This window comes from Palaemon carinicauda, chromosome 38 (assembly GCF_036898095.1).
Source record: "Palaemon carinicauda isolate YSFRI2023 chromosome 38, ASM3689809v2, whole genome shotgun sequence".
Classification (NCBI taxonomy): domain Eukaryota; kingdom Metazoa; phylum Arthropoda; class Malacostraca; order Decapoda; family Palaemonidae; genus Palaemon; species Palaemon carinicauda.
This window is the reverse complement of record NC_090762.1, coordinates 35,774,531-35,778,177: the sequence shown is the minus strand read 5'-3', so window position 1 is coordinate 35,778,177 and position 3,647 is coordinate 35,774,531. Positions and strand designations below refer to the sequence as shown.

Below are 3,647 nucleotides of genomic sequence, written 5' to 3'. Positions count from 1 at the left end.
TTACTGTGAATATCAATAGTTCTGTGTTCGTTAATATATCAACTTAATTCTTCTCTTAATTATTGAATATAATTAATTCTTTCCCGTTTCGTTCTTCCGTGATTATCAATCGTTATGACTATTTCTATTTATTTCCATCTTTTGAACCCTTTCTATTTTTTCAATATATTCGACATAATTACGATATAATTACATTAATAAATTATCACCTAATCTCCTCCCTTTCTGTTTGTATTCGCAATGTTAAATATTCTAACTTCTCTATTGAATTAATCTTCAATATTAATCATTATAAATTTCCTAACGTTTCGACGTAGTATAGAAATATAAAATATTATAATATAATATAAAACAATATAAAGAAAAATCTTCATCGCCTTGACTTACGACATATAAATTTTCAATGTTAATTTTCCACCTAACGATTGGATTGTCGATCTTACGCGGGGTGGCTTCAGACAAACCAAACTACCAGTCATCCGTATAATCTTTTTCTAGTGAGGTAAAGGTTGAACTACTGTGCATTAAATAACAGAAGTCTCATAAGTAGCACGTAAACCCCACAGCTTTCTGTTTTCTTGCCCCACAGCTTTCTGTTTCTTATTATATCTTTATACACTCAGCCGGCTTATTCTGTTTCATTATTTCCTTTCCCCACTGGGCTATTTTCCCTGTTGGAGCCCTTGGGCTTATAGCAACCTATTTTTTTTTGTTAACTCAGGTTGTAGTTTAGCTAATAATAATAATAATAATAATAATAATAATAATAATAATAATAATAATAATAATCGCACTAATGTTGATGGAATTGTACTTTGATGAAAAAAAAAAAAAATAAAAAAATAAACCTTAGACGATATTCTTAAATTTTCCCACCCATTTATTTCCAGCTTGGCCTAAATTTTCTACATTTTTATACAAAATATAATGAATAACTTCTATTGAATAAGTTTAATATACACTTTCCGGATGCCTTTAACTGTAATTAGTCCCAGCACAATATAACCTGCAACTACGAAAAATAACTTTCAAAACAACTAGAGTTTGTAAGCTCTACAAAACACAAACTTCATATACTCACAAACAATAGTTGCGGAAAGTCAAAGTCAAACAGCAATACCTGGAATAAAAAACAACAAAACATTAGTATATAAAAACAATTAATGAAAATGGAATTCATTAAAAAGGGAATTAACAAATATATCGATGGCAATGAGAACTAGACTACAGCTAGAACTAAAACTAGAACTAACTAGAATTCATAAAAGAATTTGTTAGCGAATACTTCAAAGAGTCAAATAGGGGTTGTGGTGGCCTATTGGTAACTTCCCTGACTGGTGATCGCCAGACTGGGGTTCGAGTCCCGCTCAAATTCGATAGTTCCATTGTTTGCTGCAACCTCACCATCCTTGTGAACAAAGCTTATAGGTCTATCTGCTGAATCGTCAGCAGCTATTGCCTGGCCCTCCTTGGTCCTGGCTTGGGTGGGAAAGGGGGGCTTGGGCGTTGATCATATGGATAGAGTATATGGTCAGTCTCTAGTGCACTGTCTTGCTTGATAGGGCAATGTCATTGTCCCTTCCCTCTGCCATTCATGAGCGGCTTTTAAACCTTTAAATAACAGCCAGGTATAGTTGGACACATGAAATCCTGCCACACCTCACTTTGAGATAGTGTGCCCTAATAATACTTTTAATAATTTCGATAATTATATTAATATTCATTATTATACATATACTGTATATATATATATATATATATATATATACATATATTAATTCTTATATACTGTATGTGTTTGCGTGTGTGTACTGTATGTGTGTAAATATTTGTGGACGCATTTTCAAAACGTCATCGAAAGTCCATGGAAGAATACATTAGATTTAGAAAGAGATGTTTTTTCTGTAATGTAAAAATGGTCCCGTATCCCACTTAAATGATGAAATCACTCATTACCATACACAAGAAGTAAATAAACACCAACATATCAGGGATCACTAATATGACCAAAAATATGGATTAAACAAACAAACAAAATGACATCCGTAATGCGAGGCGTAATAAATGCCACACATATGCGTAGCCATCCATTGGAATTTGAAATATGTATCGGACTCGAGTCGCCAATAAATCCCTTTTAAGTGTATCTGCGCGCAGGTGTTAATCGCCTAGGACTCTCCCGCTACGTTCCCAATTGCTCTCTTGTCCGAGAGAGAGAGAGAGAGAGAGAGAGAGAGAGAGACTTGATGCAAAAAATATAAATATAGAATCCTTGAACTATGTATGAGAGAGAGAGAGAGAGAGAGAGAGAGAGAGAGAGAGAGAGAATTAAGGCAAAAATGATAAATATAGTCATTTAAAACGTATGAGAGAGAGAGAGAGGAGAGAGAGAGAGAGAGAGAGCTAAGGCAACAAATATAAACGTAGAATCCTATAATATGAGAGAGAGAGAGAGAGAGAGAGAGAGAGAGAGAGAGAGAGTGTGTGTGTATTTGTTAAGGCAACAATATATAAAAATAGAATCGTTTAATAATCAAATGTCAAATAGTTTAAAGATCTCTGAAATGACCTTGCAATACTTTAGGCTAGAGGAAATGGCTTACATTTTCTGGGATCGTGGCTGTTTTACCGCTGGCCCACCATACCTTTCCATAGTCGCATCTGCAGGGGTGCCATTTTAGCTCGGAAACGTTTCCTACTAGCTGATTGATTAGAATTATTATGACAAACCAATCAGCTCGTAGGAAAATTTTCCGAGCTAAAAGGGCAGCCCTGCGAGTCGATGAAAATGCGCCTCATTATAGAAAATTACAGTAAGTATAGCTGTGACACATCTCAGTCAACTATCTAACCGGGACGTAGGTCAACTTAGGAAGGGTTACCTATTATTTCATCTCGTTCGAATTGAACTTCAAAAGTTGAAACGTGCAGCGATACTTTTTATGTCAAAAAGTCTAACTTGAGTCTCTCTTAATGGTTTCTATATGAGAGATCCATTTTAACGTTCTTACCGATCGCATAATATTTTATATTAGTTATTCTTTTCTTCTGATGTTGTTATTTTTTTTCCTTGCTTTCTTTCCTCACAGGGCTATTTTCCCTTTTGGAGGTTTGGGCTTATAGCATTCTGCTGTTGCTACTAGGGTTTGTAGCTTAGCAATTATCATTAATAATAATAATAATAATAATAATAATAATAGTAATAATAATAATAATTATAACAACAACAACAACAACAATAATAATAATAATAATAATAATAATAATAATAATAATAATAATAATAATAATACCGTTGCCATTCTCGAGAGGCAAATCGATACAATGCATACTTAAGAGTTAAAACTCAAAGTGTTTGCATCATGTACTGGCTAAAAGAATGTTTCATGATTTTTTAAGAGATTTCATTTAATTAAAAGTGCCTATTTCCTGGGACAATAACCATGTACATTGCCAAACCTAATAACAGTAATCAATACCTTTCCTTTCAATTTTTTTCCTCCAAAAAGAGAGTTAATTTTTTGTAGCCTTTTTTTTTATTACCCTGCATTTTAATACAATATATAAATCACATTTAAAGGCTTAAAGGTTTAAAGGCCGCTCATGAATGGCAGAGGCAAGAGACATTGACATTGCCCTATCAAGCA

At 33.4% G+C, this 3,647-nt stretch overlaps 1 long non-coding RNA gene across 1 annotated transcript in view; it reads right to left on the bottom strand.

Moving 5' to 3' along the window:
* The window catches only part of LOC137630544 (uncharacterized), a 394,338-nt gene extending 393,216 nt beyond the window's left edge, over window positions 1–1,122 (bottom strand). The window contains exon 1 of the long non-coding RNA XR_011041726.1: window positions 1,082–1,122. This is a non-coding gene — a long non-coding RNA (uncharacterized lncRNA). The remainder of the gene's footprint in view (window positions 1–1,081) is intronic.
* Window positions 1,123–3,647: the final 2,525 nt, after the last annotated feature.